The sequence below is a fragment of the Ornithodoros turicata genome, unplaced genomic scaffold, assembly GCF_037126465.1.
Source record: "Ornithodoros turicata isolate Travis unplaced genomic scaffold, ASM3712646v1 ctg00000858.1, whole genome shotgun sequence".
Lineage (NCBI taxonomy): Eukaryota > Metazoa > Arthropoda > Arachnida > Ixodida > Argasidae > Ornithodoros > Ornithodoros turicata.
Window position 1 is genome coordinate 665044 of NW_026999407.1, and position 18223 is coordinate 683266.

Sequence of the window (18223 nt, forward strand, 5' to 3'; positions counted from 1 at the left end):
ACGACGTTTTCCTGTTCTCGTACAGCTTTCGATAGCTTATAAAAGCCTCAGTGAGTGATTTAACGTGTAATACACTTAGAATTTAGCGCTCAAAACCCTGCAGTCAAGCAGCAGTTACGAATGATACCCCTCAGGTTTTAAGCTCCGATCAAGTTGCAACAACCGTACGACGTTTTCCTGTTCTCATACAGCTTTCGATAGCTTATAAAAGCCTCAGTGAGTGATTTAACGTGTAATACACTTAGAATTTAGCGCTCAAAACCCTGCAGTCAAGCAGCAGTTACGAATGATACCCCTCAGGTTTTAAGCTCCGATCAAGTTGCAACAACCGTACGACGTTTTCCTGTTCTCGTACAGCTTTCGATAGCTTATAAAAGCCTCAGTGAGTGATTTAACGTGTAATACACTTAGAATTTAGCGCTCAAAACCCTGCAGTCAAGCAGCAGTTACGAATGATACCCCTCAGGTTTTAAGCTCCGATCAAGTTGCAACAACCGTACGACGTTTTCCCGTTCTCGTACAGCTTTCGATAGCTTATAAAAGCCTCAGTGAGTGATTTAACGTGTAATACACTTAGAATTTAGCGCTCAAAACCCTGCAGTCAAGCAGCAGTTACGAATGATACCCCTCAGGTTTTAAGCTCCGATCAAGTTGCAACAACCGTACGACGTTTTCCTGTTCTCGTACAGCTTTCGATAGCTTATAAAAGCCTCAGTGAGTGATTTAACGTGTAATACACTTAGAATTTAGCGCTCAAAACCCTGCAGTCAAGCAGCAGTTACGAATGATACCCCTCAGGTTTTAAGCTCCGATCAAGTTGCAACAACCGTACGACGTTTTCCCGTTCTCGTACAGCTTTCGATAGCTTATAAAAGCCTCAGTGAGTGATTTAACGTGTAATACACTTAGAATTTAGCGCTCAAAACCCTGCAGTCAAGCAGCAGTTACGAATGATACCCCTCACGTTTTAAGCTCCGATCAAGTTGCAACAACCGTACGACGTTTTCCCGTTCTCGTACAGCTTTCGATAGCTTATAAAAGCCTCAGTGAGTGATTTAACGTGTAATACACTTAGAATTTAGCGCTCAAAACCCTGCAGTCAAGCAGCAGTTACGAATGATACCCCTCAGGTTTTAAGCTCCGATCAAGTTGCAACAACCGTACGACGTTTTCCTGTTCTCGTACAGCTTTCGATAGCTTATAAAAGCCTCGGTGAATGATTTAACGTGTAATACACTTAGAATTTAGCGCTCAAAACCCTGCAGTCAAGCAGCAGTTACGAATGATACCCCTCAGGTTTTAAGCTCCGATCAAGTTGCAACAACCGTACGACGTTTTCCTGTTCTCGTACAGCTTTCGATAGCTTATAAAAGCCTCAGTGAGTGATTTAACGTGTAATACACTTAGAATTTAGCGCTCAAAACCCTGCAGTCAAGCAGCAGTTACGAATGATACCCCTCAGGTTTTAAGCTCCGATCAAGTTGCAACAACCGTACGACGTTTTCCTGTTCTCGTACAGCTTTCGATAGCTTATAAAAGCCTCAGTGAGTGATTTAACGTGTAATACACTTAGAATTTAGCGCTCAAAACCCTGCAGTCAAGCAGCAGTTACGAATGATACCCCTCAGGTTTTAAGCTCCGATCAAGTTGCAACAACCGTACGACGTTTTCCTGTTCTCGTACAGCTTTCGATAGCTTATAAAAGCCTCAGTGAGTGATTTAACGTGTAATACACTTAGAATTTAGCGCTCAAAACCCTGCAGTCAAGCAGCAGTTACGAATGATACCCCTCAGGTTTTAAGCTCCGATCAAGTTGCAACAACCGTACGACGTTTTCCTGTTCTCGTACAGCTTTCGATAGCTTATAAAAGCCTCAGTGAGTGATTTAACGTGTAATACACTTAGAATTTAGCGCTCAAAACCCTGCAGTCAAGCAGCAGTTACGAATGATACCCCTCAGGTTTTAAGCTCCGATCAAGTTGCAACAACCGTACGACGTTTTCCTGTTCTCGTACAGCTTTCGATAGCTTATAAAAGCCTCAGTGAGTGATTTAACGTGTAATACACTTAGAATTTAGCGCTCAAAACCCTGCAGTCAAGCAGCAGTTACGAATGATACCCCTCAGGTTTTAAGCTCCGATCAAGTTGCAACAACCGTACGACGTTTTCCTGTTCTCGTACAGCTTTCGATAGCTTATAAAAGCCTCAGTGAGTGATTTAACGTGTAATACACTTAGAATTTAGCGCTCAAAACCCTGCAGTCAAGCAGCAGTTACGAATGATACCCCTCAGGTTTTAAGCTCCGATCAAGTTGCAACAACCGTACGACGTTTTCCCGTTCTCGTACAGCTTTCGATAGCTTATAAAAGCCTCAGTGAGTGATTTAACGTGTAATACACTTAGAATTTAGCGCTCAAAACCCTGCAGTCAAGCAGCAGTTACGAATGATACCCCTCACGTTTTAAGCTCCGATCAAGTTGCAACAACCGTACGACGTTTTCCCGTTCTCGTACAGCTTTCGATAGCTTATAAAAGCCTCAGTGAGTGATTTAACGTGTAATACACTTAGAATTTAGCGCTCAAAACCCTGCAGTCAAGCAGCAGTTACGAATGATACCCCTCAGGTTTCAAGCTCCGATCAAGTTGCAACAACCGTACGACGTTTTCCTGTTCTCGTACAGCTTTCGATAGCTTATAAAAGCCTCAGTGAGTGATTTAACGTGTAATACACTTAGAATTTAGCGCTCAAAACCCTGCAGTCAAGCAGCAGTTACGAATGATACCCCTCAGGTTTTAAGCTCCGATCAAGTTGCAACAACCGTACGACGTTTTCCTGTTCTCGTACAGCTTTCGATAGCTTATAAAAGCCTCAGTGAGTGATTTAACGTGTAATACACTTAGAATTTAGCGCTCAAAACCCTGCAGTCAAGCAGCAGTTACGAATGATACCCCTCAGGTTTTAAGCTCCGATCAAGTTGCAACAACCGTACAACGTTTTCCCGTTCTCGTACAGCTTTCGATAGCTTATAAAAGCCTCAGTGAGTGATTTAACGTGTAATACACTTAGAATTTAGCGCTCAAAACCCTGCAGTCAAGCAGCAGTTACGAATGATACCCCTCAGGTTTTAAGCTCCGATCAAGTTGCAACAACCGTACGACGTTTTCCTGTTCTCGTACAGCTTTCGATAGCTTATAAAAGCCTCAGTGAGTGATTTAACGTGTAATACACTTAGAATTTAGCGCTCAAAACCCTGCAGTCAAGCAGCAGTTACGAATGATACCCCTCAGGTTTTAAGCTCCGATCAAGTTGCAACAACCGTACGACGTTTTCCCGTTCTCGTACAGCTTTCGATAGCTTATAAAAGCCTCAGTGAGTGATTTAACGTGTAATACACTTAGAATTTAGCGCTCAAAACCCTGCAGTCAAGCAGCAGTTACGAATGATACCCCTCACGTTTTAAGCTCCGATCAAGTTGCAACAACCGTACGACGTTTTCCCGTTCTCGTACAGCTTTCGATAGCTTATAAAAGCCTCAGTGAGTGATTTAACGTGTAATACACTTAGAATTTAGCGCTCAAAACCCTGCAGTCAAGCAGCAGTTACGAATGATACCCCTCAGGTTTTAAGCTCCGATCAAGTTGCAACAACCGTACGACGTTTTCCTGTTCTCGTACAGCTTTCGATAGCTTATAAAAGCCTCGGTGAATGATTTAACGTGTAATACACTTAGAATTTAGCGCTCAAAACCCTGCAGTCAAGCAGCAGTTACGAATGATACCCCTCAGGTTTTAAGCTCCGATCAAGTTGCAACAACCGTACGACGTTTTCCTGTTCTCGTACAGCTTTCGATAGCTTATAAAAGCCTCAGTGAGTGATTTAACGTGTAATACACTTAGAATTTAGCGCTCAAAACCCTGCAGTCAAGCAGCAGTTACGAATGATACCCCTCAGGTTTTAAGCTCCGATCAAGTTGCAACAACCGTACGACGTTTTCCTGTTCTCGTACAGCTTTCGATAGCTTATAAAAGCCTCAGTGAGTGATTTAACGTGTAATACACTTAGAATTTAGCGCTCAAAACCCTGCAGTCAAGCAGCAGTTACGAATGATACCCCTCAGGTTTTAAGCTCCGATCAAGTTGCAACAACCGTACGACGTTTTCCTGTTCTCGTACAGCTTTCGATAGCTTATAAAAGCCTCAGTGAGTGATTTAACGTGTAATACACTTAGAATTTAGCGCTCAAAACCCTGCAGTCAAGCAGCAGTTACGAATGATACCCCTCAGGTTTTAAGCTCCGATCAAGTTGCAACAACCGTACGACGTTTTCCTGTTCTCGTACAGCTTTCGATAGCTTATAAAAGCCTCAGTGAGTGATTTAACGTGTAATACACTTAGAATTTAGCGCTCAAAACCCTGCAGTCAAGCAGCAGTTACGAATGATACCCCTCAGGTTTTAAGCTCCGATCAAGTTGCAACAACCGTACGACGTTTTCCTGTTCTCGTACAGCTTTCGATAGCTTATAAAAGCCTCAGTGAGTGATTTAACGTGTAATACACTTAGAATTTAGCGCTCAAAACCCTGCAGTCAAGCAGCAGTTACGAATGATACCCCTCAGGTTTTAAGCTCCGATCAAGTTGCAACAACCGTACGACGTTTTCCTGTTCTCGTACAGCTTTCGATAGCTTATAAAAGCCTCAGTGAGTGATTTAACGTGTAATACACTTAGAATTTAGCGCTCAAAACCCTGCAGTCAAGCAGCAGTTACGAATGATACCCCTCAGGTTTTAAGCTCCGATCAAGTTGCAACAACCGTACGACGTTTTCCTGTTCTCGTACAGCTTTCGATAGCTTATAAAAGCCTCGGTGAATGATTCAGCATGTGATACAGTTAGAATTTTGGGCCTCGAAACCCTGCGGTCAAGCAGCTGTTACGAATGATGCCCCTGAGGTTTTAAGCTCTGATACAGTATCAACAACAGAACACAGCTTTCCTGTCCTCATATAGCCTTCGATAGCTTATAAAAGCCACAGTGAGTGATGTAACATGTGATACAGTCAGAATTTAAGGCTAAGAAATCCGCAATCAAGCAGTGGTGTCGAGTGATACCGCTCAGGTTTTAAGCTCCGACCTGGTTTGAACAACCAAACGTTTTCCTGTCCTCATATGGCCTTTGATAGCATAGAAATGCCACAGTGAGTGATCAGATGGTTTTCTTTTCAAAAATTGTAGAGGATTTTATAAATGACACTGCCAAAATTTAAGGCTTGCACATGATGATTACGGAGAGTAAAATGCTATCCAGCATGTTAAAAGCTGCAAACTTGAAGCTTTTTGTTGCCTAAATACATTTCACCCTGTTGTTTCCAGGTGGAACCCCTGTAGCTGACCAGAAAGGCCAGGACTGTCAGATGCCATACATGAATTGGGTATGGGATAGAGAGAGAAGTATTGGGATTCTATTGGAGAATTTGCATACCCCTGCTACCCCTGCTTATGCTAGTCCTCACTAGGCCAACTAAAGCAGGCACACAATTGTTCTCGTGCTGAGCTGACAGATTTGTAACTGACACTGTTTACTTATAATTCTCAGTAATTTCACACTACTCACAATTATGTTTTACTTTCAGTTCAAGGTCTTCAAACAGAGCTGACCCAGCAGAAGGCCTCAGGTGGCCACTCCCACGGGATTATTGCATTGGCCTTTTGCATTCATGCCTGAAGGCTGTCCAGGGCATCTCACAGGCACCAGCTGCGTGATGATGCCCCACCCCACGGATTGTCTTATGCCAACAGCGTGCTCCCGTAGGGAACTATGGACTGTGGACATGCTAAGGAATTCTTCAGTAGCTTCATGGTGCACGGGAGAAGAAACAGCAGACCTGGACGAAGCGAACAAACGGCCCTTATCAGGGCCACCATATGTCTGCCACAATGGCTAGCGTTCTGCTGATAGAACAAACCCTGATGGTGATAGAAGATCACTGAACCTAACCATAACTCAAGCACGATGGCTACAACAGTGCTGATAGAAAGCAATCATTGCAGTTGCAAATGCCATACATTTCGTTAAGCACTATATTTTTGATGACACTAATTTAGAGTTGAAGGAGTCATGTTCTGCCACTTTTTGGATGGTCAAAGTATGCATCACAGAACATATTGCTAAGGTGAACATTATGTGGAACCGACTATAACTCCTGTTATTCATTCGCACAGAAAATATGAAGCAGAAAATGTCGAGGTTGTTGCGAGAGACCTGTACTATGTCTTTTGCAAAAGCTATCACCATTTCTCGACAAAAGTGACGTGGAGAATGTACTGGCCACCTCCATTTTCCCCCTTTCTCTCCGTACTATAAAGGGAGTTCTTTTTGTATAGTACAATAATACGAGAATTTGAAAAAAAAGGTCTTTGGGTGTACTTGACATAATTGGGTGCCAGTCTACATCATTGAACCCCCGTGGCACTGAGGACAAAACTTTACCGAGACAGTATATTTGGGTCCGAAGAACGCCATTGGAGCCACAGGGCACATTGACTTTAGACCACATCATGGAGGGCCACAAGGAAAAGAAATGATTGTAGCTACCATAAAACTTTGGTATATCATACATAACATTGTACACAAAAGCAGGACCGACATTGTTACTGTGGAGCCGAATAGTGGATAACACCAAAAATTAATGGGCTAACTAGGCTAACGCCAATAAATGGGCGGCCTTTCAAATAGAGTGCTGAAAGTATGAAAAACTATTCTACCTTCACAAAGGCTTAGGTGAATGTTCAGTAGCACTCCAAATTATCCATTTACTTACTGTATTGCTGCCTTAGCTCACAGTTGGAAAAATAAGTTTAGAAAATCAAAGAGAAAGAGCTAGCTGGCATATTCACAGTGGGTTATGACTTTGGGTTTGCTATGTTGTGTTTAATGAGAAGTGCAGAAATTTGGGCCAGTTGGTACATAACTGCGAAAGGGAATAAGAGTATACAGATGGGACAATGGAGGGACAGAGCTGCTTACAACTAAACTATAATGATAGGAAACCCGACGCAGTCATGTGCGCAGGTGCATTGCTATCCCACCATGTCAAAACAACAAGTACAGCGCTAGACAAATATTAGAGAACATGCTCCGGTGCATTCCTTCCTCAGAGTGACAGCAAATGGGACCATACAGACTTAGACATGTGCGTATAGGTAGCCCAGTCACCTGTATGCAAGTCCGTACGATACCATTCGCTGCCAGCTTGTCACTCTGAGGGAGGAGTGTGCCAGAGCATGTTCCGTAAACTTTTGTCCAGCACTTTACAAGTATAAAACTGATTAACAATGTAGAGTGGGCTAGTTGGTATGACATTTTAGACTATGGAGCTACGGCAGACAAGGACAATGCACCACTCCATAATCAACTAGTTTATTTCTGGAAAAAGAGAAAAGGAAGGCTGAACGTTGGGATGGGGGGGTTTTGAGACGACCTGGTTAAAAAGGAACTTTACACCTAGTGGTGATCTTTTCCTGCTGTCCTTGTCTGCCATAGCTCCGTAGTCGAAGTCTGTACAAGTATGTCAGACAAGACCCTCAAAATGACAGTTTTAAGCATGTGCAAACAAAACCACCATGGTGATAAGGGGTGACACAAGTGAAAAAAAGTCCTATGATTTGAATAAAAATTCAAGTTCCTTATCCATCAGACAAATAGAAGCTTCATTAGTACAACTGGAAGAGCCACTTCTTATTTCAGCCACTTCGACTACCTCTCTTTCGAACTGACAGTTTTTTTGTTTTTGTTTTTTTTCGAGTTCTTTCAAAAGCCGGGTTTTAATGTCACTGTTTGATATAGTATAAGAATTAGGATCGACAGAAGATCGACTCAATCCTCGCACTAGCTACGATGTGCTAGTGTACCATACCGCACGCGAATACCAGGTTGCCGTGTCCTGTGTGAGGTTTTTTTGGGTTCGAGAGCCACAAGAACTGCTCGCATGCAGTGTATTCTACCTAACATGGACAGCGCAGCAGCAGTACGGCGGGCCAGGCTGAAAACAATGCCTGACAATCTGTTCTGCTAATTCGTCTTTAAATTTCGAGAGGGTAGCTTCGTTCTCTTTGGTGGCCAAGAGGCCGCGTGTTTGAGATCCCTGTAGATAGGGCAATCGCTTTCGAAACTAAACAACAAGACTCAGAAACGTAACGCTGTCCTATATCTGCGCAAAAGCACCATAGCTCATGTACAAAGCAGGTCTTCCAAAGACATGAACGGGTTTTTCCGGGGAACCACCACCGTGGGAAAACAGACACAAGTGCAGGTGGTAAGTGTGAATCATGTGTCGCCTCCAAGATTTTTCTAGAATTTCTTTGAGAGATGTTCAAAATTTAGTTTGCAGTTTATTGAGTTTATATATATACGTATATATACGTATATCCAACACCGCAGGTCCCGTTATTTCTGTCCTTTTTTTTCTTTCTTTTGTTTATGATTCATTTGGTACAGCAATTCACATATAACATCGACTTAGTGAAAGTATATGTAGTAATTGTAATTTTTAATGCTTTTCATATCTTAGGGCACCTCTTTGTTCGGTTTTTCGATACTGTCTTCCGACTTTCCAGCTTTCTGATAGTTCGGTCTCATGATTTTCGGCCTTATATGATGGCCACTGCTCTTGGGCCCCGGATCCCGACAGCCTCGAAATATCCTTATCTCGTGACCACTTCTCCTTCCAACTGGTTACAAAAAGTGAAGTGTCCATAACCAAAGTATATTGATATGCAGATTAAGTAGAAAGGAAGAGAGGCAGATAAAAATGACAAAAACATAAGAGAAGGCGACAAATTGTCTTCGATCAAGGATACTTCTTTATTGATACTAAGGTCACAAAATGATCACGATGATCGGGTATGTTTAGGGTAAATCGTGCAACACAGTCCCCAAAGAAAATGACAAAAATATATACACAGTACCGAGAGGATAGAGAGGTATAGCAAGCGAGCTGGTGGTATACGTAGATCCATAACACAGACAAGCTTGTCGTGTTTTGTCCCCCAGTCTCGGGTTTTTAATTTAGAGATAACCATATATAAAGTAATTGAACCTCTGTATGCAATAAGCAATCCATGCATGTAATGCAATCCCCTTTCGTGTATTTTTGCTGCAATGACGTCCACATACCAGCATGTACCTGCCATAGAAAATTTACGACCGTATTGCAATTTATTGACCTGTTACAGGAGGGTAAGAAACGAGAAATGTATATGTGTATCAATAGGATGGGCAGTCAGGTCTTGCCCCTTTTCTACACACGCATACAAATGATAGCTTAAATTGAACTGCGGCTTCCACTCGAAAAACACGTTCTTCCTAACTAACACGACTGTGTCGGCAGTGATACTGAGCGTTGTAATCGAAAAAGAAAGAAGAAAAAAAAACGTGAGCACTAAGCTAATAAGTCATATTATGCTGGTCACCTACGAGATATTTTCAAGATTGTGCTCGTTTAGCAGCACGATACGCTCGACCCAGACTGCTCTGCAACCGCACAGGTGACTTCACCCTACCTGGTTCTTCAGCAATCAAAGTACGACTTGTGAAAGCTGCTGTGTATTTGCGCGATAACCCTGTGTGCATGCGGTGTTACATTGAAAAATGATATATCATGCTCACGGACAATTTCTGCTAAGTCACAGACCCAAAAAACACAAACATATATGTACACATTTTCCATTGCATTAGTCGAGGTAACCCGGCTGCAATTACTTTACCAAATACTCACTTGAACTTTTTTCGGTTTGGGATTTTTCGACTTATCCCCTTCTTGCATACAGGGGTTCAATCGTCAACTGAAGGGAAACTATATACATGCCATCAGCACAAAGCTTGCCTGTCTGTATTTAAAAGAAACACACGGGGCACCAAATTTATGAACCAGAGCAGGATGAAGAATATGTTAGCAGTTAGCAGAACAATGTGCTTCCCATGGAGAAACATGACATTCCTATACCTAAACGTTGTTCGGCCTATAGTTGGGCCGAGCTTGCGAGGGTTCGGCCAAGCTTTGATGGACATCGGCCTTACTCGGGCCAACTGAATACCGCCAACTTTGGGCCAGTATGTGGCAGACCGTTCTAACAAACACGGGGACCAGCATGCATTGCCGTTGGGGCCATTGTAGAACCAATCTTGATTTCTAGTCGGGCATTAGTTGGCTAGATAGCGTCCCATGAGGCACCAGCAATGATGGGCCAAGTATGGTCCAAATCTAATAAGATTCTCAACCAAGCATGGTTATGAGGTATCCCATGCAGCTTCTGCACCCCTCTACGCGATGTTCTATCCTATAACTCCAGTGTGCCTTACAACTATATCTGGCAGGTGTGTATATTGCAAAAATCAAATCCAAAGGTTGAAAGTGCTGCTGCTGGTCGTGTGTGGCCTGTCTTAACATCGTTTTGCCGCTATTGGAATAGATATGTATACGTACCAACCTGCTCGATAGCTGTTATTGTCAAAGGTTATACACATTACAAACGAGTAGGAAATGGAAATTCCTACTCGTTTAAGTAATGCTCTCCGTGTCACTATGGCTCAATGTATGAAGCTGGTTTTCACCTTGTCTGAAAATAATTTTGCAAGCTGAAGAAAAAATGTAGAAATGGACTTGTGTACATCTAATTGAACTACATAGACTAGCATCGTTGCTTTGTTGTTTCGAACAGCAGCTGCTGTTTGGGGTTTGAGGGTTTATCCCCCCCCCCCCCCAAATTGTAAGTTTGGTTAGTGTATTTAGAAGGATGATAATGAAATCCTCCTCACCCATTTAAGTTCACATAGAACTCCTCCAGAAATATTTTTGGACTAGGCCACTGCTTTGAGCCCAACGCAGTTTACGAACTGCCTTCGCAGGTGATATGACGACGTCAGCCCAAGTTGCAACGACTTGTGCCAACCAAATACCGATCTCCGGCAGATTTTCGGCAATTTGCACTTGGACTTTTTGTCTAGCTGGACACAACGCTATTGAAAGATGTAACATTACCATGTGGCATTCCTTTCCTTGCCTTTTCTTTTTTTTTTTCTCTCAATAAACTTATCCCCCCCATCCCCTTGAGTTTGAAGAACACAGAAGACGACGAGGACGATACAAGACTCAAATACAAACTAAAAAACATGTTATCGAGTACATCAGTTCTCTTGCACATATTAATTTATTCATACATGATCATTGTTTTCAATATAGTAATGTGGTATTGCAGCGAAATTCTAAAAGCTCCCGTGACATATTGCACCCGGACTGTTTCCACACGCATGTCAACTTGTATTCTTCGAAATCTGAAATATTCCTCATATTTTCTTGATATCTTTACATTTTTACTGCAGGACCGGTTCCCAAGCGTAGGAAAGTGTACAGTTTGGTGAAAGATGCCAGAAAATTGTAATTGCGGGAAGAATCAGATAATGACAATAATTGTTGCATATGTATATTTTTCCTTTTATTAAATCGGTTAGACGTTCGGCGTCGTGGTGTGTATCTCACTCTTTCGTTGTGCTGTTTTTACACCGTACAATCTACCCCAAGTGTCTGCGTTAGTTTGGTTACATTTGTAAATTTGAAACTTCGTGTGCTTCATTATTCATCTCTAACTAACTGTCATTCATCTCTGAAGCTAACCTGACACGATATACTTTCAGTGAATAGCAGCAGGATGCTCTTAAGTTGACCACCTGGCCATGTTTTCTATCGAATTCCCCAAATTTCTGGATTCTGCAGATGATTTGACAAACCCGGATTTGAAATGGGATTTGATTTGGCATGAAAAAGGGCAAATAAGCAAGAAAGATGCTTTCACTTTGTTTTCCATAATATTAAACGGGCATAGTACTCGAGTTAAAAGGGGTGCATACAGATTCGCCCTACTTTGGATTGTGCATGTACAGTACGCGATCCGCCCGAAATCTTTTTAATGCAGGAACTATAGAGAGGGTTCAGAATATTGCGGCTAGATGAGTTGCATGGATGTTAGTATAAGCGAGATAAAGTCAAGATTAGGTTGGGATAGTTTGTCGACAAGGAAACAACAGTTACGTTTGCAATTTTTAGATAAGATTACTAATGATAAAATTAGTATATGACAAAGGAACCTCTTCTATAATTACTTGGAACCTCCATCGTACATCTCATCGAGATTGATCATCACAGGAAAATTTAGCCCAACGGATGTATAGAGCTGATTTGTTCAGGACCTCAGTACGTATTGTTTTATACATGTGTGCTTTTCAGTCTTTCTTTTTGTATGCTGACTTATTGCTTACTTTAAATTTATTTGTATACAGTAATGTCGTAAGGCGTTGTTGCGTAATAGCAGAAATAAATAAATACAGAAAAAACTAATTCTGGATACATAATGATTTCACTTGCTTCTCGAAAAAGAGTTGACTTGAATCCCGTTTGTTTCATCAAATTCATATCACTGGCGTAAGACGCCTCATGATGACCCATGAGAAACACAGCGGTGATGCACAGTACCCCTGACAAATTACAAAGTGCTTCGCATGCTTCAGATACACTTTCAACGTTTCGAATATGAGCGGGCTTCTGTAGCCATGACGGCTTCAACCGGTTTCACTGACTTCAACCTTCAACACACAAACCCAACAAACTACAAAGCAGGCAAAAAGTTCCCAGTATTTCAACAACGCGAAAAATATCGTCCGTGCAACATTCGTGTGAAAGAACAGGCCTATTAATAAACAGTACAACAAAAATAGTTGAAATTGAAATAATGGCTTCATTTTTCCCGCGGAGGCAACTAGAATGCAAGGCGTCCCACACAGCAGCCAATGAGAAGTAGGAGCTACATTTTTGCGCGGAAGCACCTGGAAGAGTGAGTGACGCGGCAATGATACCCCTCAGGATCTAGCGTCTTGTCTCTCTTCCCCTGTGAAGGTGAGGACTTTTCGGAGAACTGAAAAACGTGTAAAATGCTCGGGAAGGTGGTGTAACGTCTTTATAGTGGACTGAGAAGCTGAGTTGGGCATTTGCTGTTGTACAGCTTGGGACAAAAGTGTACGGAACGCGGCACTGGCGTATTTCTAAATCGCAGCAGGCCCCTGCTGGCTTTCAGGAAAAGATGGAATAAGAAACGGTTGACAGGCCTTTCTATCCGTCACTCAGTATGTGTGTCCGCTCTTGTTTGCCGCTAGGGTGAAGGTAGTGTGACGTCACCCAGCATTGTCGTCTGCTACGAAGCCTGTTGATTCTTCCATTCGGGTGTGATTACGCGTCGTATGTGTTGGAGCGTAGCGCCGATAAGTCGTCTTTCCAAACGCGTAACAATGCTTCTGTCGTTGCGACATGTCAATTCGTACGATTTTGGGAAGACTCAGCTGATTCACACACGGTCGGCACGGATACTGCCATACTGTCGGTTACCAAGCACAAACCGAGCTTGCGAAGTGTGGTTTACGCTAACAGCGGCTAATCTGGTAACTGCGCCGTGTAACTGCGGGAAACCGTAGTTACCCGTAACCTCGGTGAAGACTGCCCATGTAACGGGGGTATTAGCTTCGATGTCGTCTGCAATGCTTCGTGCGACAGTGTTGCCATCTGACTGAAGGAGGTGAAACGAGGGTATAGCTAGGGTTTCTGGTTTTCGATGGTTATAATTCCTGAGACCCTCGAAATGTGGCAAAAATGAACACCAAAGTAAATCACAGTATAGTACAAAATTGAATTGGCTTAGAACATAATGCAATAAGAGGATACTCTCTGTCAATTATCTTCACCCTATCTTGTAATACCTCAGAATATATAGACGCCAAAAACTGGGTTCCCATCTACTACTGGGAACCCTAGGTTCCCAGTTTTCATAATTTATTAATTATTAATTAATTAATAAATAAATAAATCGTAATTTATTATTATTTATTTTGTATCGACGCTTCCAGTTGGCCCGTTGTTTGTCCAGTCCAGTTGTTACCAGATAAATTATGAAATTATTGTAATAATTAATTAATTAAATGATTAATAATAATTTCATAATTTATCCAGTAACAATCGAGCCAAGTGGAAGCGTCGATACAAAAGTTTAGCAAAAATAATGCGTCCTCTCAGGCAATATGGCACATCTATCAAACTCCTAAGCAGGCACATTCAGAATGTGCACGTTGATGTTTTATATAATGCACTTTAAACCGGTTATAACTGGTTGAAACTGGTATTTTGCCCTGCTGTGGAGCTGAACCCGAACTGAACCAATATGCCTGAATCTGAACCAAAAAAAAAAAAAGAAAAACCGTTCCAATCCCTGTTTTTAACGAACCTTTGAGCTGTGGGGAACTCTCGGACAATTGGAAGACAACCAAGGTTATTTCAGTTCCTAAATCAGGTTGCAAACTAAACCTTGCAAATTACCAGCCGATATCCCTTCTGAGCGCATGTACATAGTAAGGTTAGAACACATCGTATATATAAGCGTGTTTCCAAATATGCGGAAAATCAGAATTTCTTCTCTGCCAGTCAACACGGGTTTCGCCACAGTCTGAGCACAGTGACACAGCTTGTGAACGCAACTCACGGATTTTGCTAAAGGACTTGACAGTCTCTCTCACAGGGAATTATTGTTAAAGCTGAAGGAAATTGTAATCTACGAGTTTTATACCCGGTTTTCCAGTTATCTGGACAGTGGAAAACAATATGTTTATGCAAATAACGTCAGTCACATCCAGTGTTCCCCAGGGCCAGGTTCTGGCTCCTTTGTTGTTTTTAATTTCCATAAATGACGTTGGTATGGGTAGTGATGTTCAAATGAACTTTTTTTGCCGATGACCTTGTGTTGGTATCAAGAGATCAATGATGATTATGACTCTGCATGTTTAACTAATTGTTTAGAGAAAATGGCTGACTGGTGTGAGACATGGCAGCGATCTCTTATCATAAATAAGTTCATGGTTATAAGTGTGACTCTCAAAAGGAAACCGCTCACCTTTCATTATTATATTCACTCAATGCATCTCTCAAGGGTCTCCGAATACAAATACCTGGGCGTCATACTTAATGTCAGACTTGCGCTGCAATAAGCACATTCAATACATAACAAAGACAGCTAACAAGAAATTATGGTTTCTACAACGTCATTTTTGTGAATGCACAACTCGTACTAAGTTAACGGCATTCAGAACATCAGTCCGACCTATTTTGGAATATAGTGGTATTGTTTGAGACTCTCGCACCGCAGCGAATATCCGACCTCTTGAATCCGTTCAAAGGTGGGCGTTACGTTTTATTTTCAGGTCGTACCATCGTTACACTTTGGTTACACTTTGGTTAATACTCCTGGAACAGCGTAGAAAGACTCCATAGGACCCAGTTCCTTTTTTGACTACTCAGTGGTCCATTTGGAATCCATCATCGGGACTACGTCACACCGCACGTACCCAGATCTACACTGCCTTGCCACCAGCGCACACTCGAAGCATTCCAGTGCAGGACTGACCAGTTTAAATATTCCTTCTTTCGTGGAACTGTCGAAGAATGGAATTCTCTATCATCTGCTCCGGTCGCACACCACTTCGTCACGGCACTTGTGAAAGGCCTAAAGGCTGTTCCATGATGAGGTACGTGTCCCGTTATGAACTATTTTGGACTGGGTCTCTAGTATTTTCTAAATAAATGAATAAAATAAAAGTAATAGAATATGTCCTCTCAGATGTGCTTTAACCCCAAACACTGTTTTTATTTGTTTTATCTCTATTACAAACACAAAACTTTATCTTGGCGGACCCTTTATATCATTCTCAGGACATCTCGCTCACCTGGAATGCCACAACAGTATGTCATGGCTTCTAGCTTCTAGGTGCTACTGGAAGGGACATCTAGTGCAGCAAAGTCACTCACCACAAACGATACCTAAAAAGGAGCTCTGAAAGCACTTCAATCACAACAATTTTTTTTAAAACCAAGCGGTTATCCTGCCTATTAGAATGCACCATAAGAAGTAATTCAATCAACAGATGCACAAATATCGCAACAATTCGATTTTGAAAATCGCGGCCGTGCGGGAGGGCAGCACAGCCCGCTGGTTGGTTTAGAGAAACGTCGTCTGCTATTTTTCACTCGGAACGACAACGACGCCGTAAGCCGCAGCGGTGGAAGTAATATTTTTTAAAATTTTTTTTTATCAGACACAGAAAACGAACACTGGCCCACAGACACCGTTCAAGGCATGGTTCAAAGTTAGGCCGTGAGGTTATGAAGGCCATCCTCATTCCTCGTACATAAGCCAAAAATCGGTCAACTTGTCCCTGCTCGCGCTCGCTTTGTTTCCCGCGACTTTCCGGGGTGGGTGGATTATGAAAAAAGAAACTTGCCATTTGAACACTGTTCTGTCCGTCGTATGCCGTTCGTTATCGTGATGATTGTTACTGTTGTTGTGTTGGCGGTAGCGAGTTTTAGTAATTCGTACAATTATCGCCTTTGCGTACGTAAGGGATAGCGTTGATGGTTCTGCGCACGCCCAGAACAGAAAGAGAGCTTCGCGCAGTGCGCATGAACCACCAACGCTATCTGTAACGTACGCTATTGCCTTTGCGTACGATGTACTAAAAGTCTCTAATGAGCGTTCACCCCTTACGGGGAGCAGTAGGTTCAGGTTCAGGTCGTGCTTAATCCCCTTTGAGGCGGGGCAGTTTCCTGTCGGAATCACAAGCACTGAAGACTTAAAAAGGAAAGAGAAAAAAGGAATCTGAGAAAAAAAAAACGAAGCAAAACGATGATGGAACGTCGGTTTCCGATGCACTATTTTGAGGCGCGCAGTGTACGCGTTGTCTGTCTTTCCCAGTTCGCCAGATGGCGCTTGGCCCGTTCGACGACCTCGGCGATGTCGCTGGCGTTTGCTTCTTTCGTTAGACCAAGGGCTGCAGCGATGTCTTCTCCGTTGGGGCGAGTGGTCTTCGTGGCTGGGCACCTGAAGAGAACATGTTCTATGTTCTCATCTTCTTCATGGCACAGGATGCATGTTGCTTCGATGTTATTAAATAGCTGTGACAGTCTCAAACGAGTAAGGAGGGCTCCCGTCCTGGCTTGAAACAAAGTACTAGAAAGCGCTTACGGGTGGCGCCACAAGCGCGCTTTAATCGGAAGCAACCCTCGCGTATTTCCGGTTGACGTCCGTCCATCTGACGCGTGCGCGTTGTTTATGCTGTGGGTTCTCGCCACGGCGTTCTTTTATTGACAAGACCTTCGTTCAGAGTAATGCCACGAACGCATTTGTTTCCGCAAAGCCGTCTAGGGTCATGCTGCGTCGTCCCAAGATGTTGTCGTCGCACGGGTACAAATCTCTTGAGTAAAATCAAGTTGTACAGGTTTCCTAGCAACCCCGCGAGGAAGGCTGCCTGGGTGCAAGCAATACGACGCGAGCACTGGGTGCCCAAACCACACAGTGGCATCTGCTCCGCTCATTTTGTGACAGGTAGATATCGAAATATCGGATGTAGTTCCGTATCGGGACCACTGGCTTTTTTTAAAGAAAAACGAATAAAAACAAAAATCTAACGCTTTTACGTAAAAGAGGAAGTAATTAGTAACGAAATTCAACAGGAATGTCCCTCGTATATTGCGTAAAACGTATAAAAATTAAATTTTATCGCCAGTTTCTTGATGGCGATCCGCCATCTTGGCTGAGGACCTTACTGACCTAACCCGAGGCAGTCTCGACGCCCGCACCGCCTAGTGCGTGCCTGGGGGGGGGGGGGGGGGGGGCGGCGCCCCCCCCAGACCCCCCCCCAGTCTGTAGAACCTAACTTAACCCAACCTCACTAAAGTGAGGTGATTTAGCCCATTTCGACGACCCTACCTTTCGCAAGACGGCAAGTTTCGAATCCGTTAGGCTTAGCATTCCCGTGTTTCTCCTGCGCTAAAAGTGAATCAGATGGGGTTGTTTAAATGCATATAAAAAAACTTCTAGTCCACAGAATTTTATAATTCTTACATTTTTAGATTCAGTATATGATCTTCTTCCACTTCTATGCAATATTTACTTTCCTAACCGTTTCAGTAGTTTTTAAAAACGAGTGGTCCCGATACGGAACTCGAAATATCTTGGTAGCTTTCTGAGAAGCGCGGTGCCGTGTTTTTTAAAGCAGGGAATGCTTCTCCGTTGAAGGTGCGCCCAACGATGATGTGCTTCATGTGGATTACACGCCGTCAGTGTTTCCGTTCACGAAGCAG

General features: G+C 42.9%; 1 protein-coding gene across 1 annotated transcript in view; it reads left to right on the forward strand.

Moving 5' to 3' along the window:
- The window catches only part of LOC135375396 (zinc finger protein Xfin-like), a 62838-nt gene extending 44615 nt beyond the window's left edge, over window positions 1–18223 (forward strand). The window contains exons 3-5 of the transcript XR_010417237.1: window positions 15289–15612; window positions 17278–17465; window positions 18159–18223. The gene's annotated coding sequence lies outside the window, so the exon portion shown is untranslated. The remainder of the gene's footprint in view (window positions 1–15288; window positions 15613–17277; window positions 17466–18158) is intronic.